This window comes from Pteropus vampyrus, unplaced genomic scaffold (genome assembly GCF_000151845.1).
Source record: "Pteropus vampyrus isolate Shadow unplaced genomic scaffold, Pvam_2.0 Scaffold1552, whole genome shotgun sequence".
In the NCBI taxonomy this organism is placed as follows: domain Eukaryota; kingdom Metazoa; phylum Chordata; class Mammalia; order Chiroptera; family Pteropodidae; genus Pteropus; species Pteropus vampyrus.
This window is the reverse complement of record NW_011890333.1, coordinates 5173-5606: the sequence shown is the minus strand read 5'-3', so window position 1 is coordinate 5606 and position 434 is coordinate 5173.

The following is a 434-nucleotide window of genomic DNA, read 5'->3' as shown; positions in this document are numbered from 1 at the left end:
TGCAAGTGGAAGCACTGCGAACACTGACATTCACACGGTCGGGGAATGAGGACTCTTGGAGTCACTTGGTCAGTCTGATTCCTAAGCGATTAACATACACCTCAGGTGAACGAACTGTTTTCGGAGTAATGTAGGGAAGAAGCAAGAGAACTAAGATGTTAAATCGAGCTACGCTCAGAGACTGTAGCCTGCTGACCAGCCCTGCACCCAGGCCACGAGGTCACCTGCAGAACGGAGATTTCTGCCGGGATTGCTAAGAGCCGTTGCCCACACCTGGGAAGGGGAAACGGACAACAGAATCTTCAGTGGCGCCCCACGCAAAAGAAAATCGTTCATTCCCTGTGGCTAAAACCACGGAGAACCTGCGGATCGCATGCTGGGAGCTGCCGCCAGGCTTTACACGCTACATGTCCCTACCTTTCCGGCTACTCTGC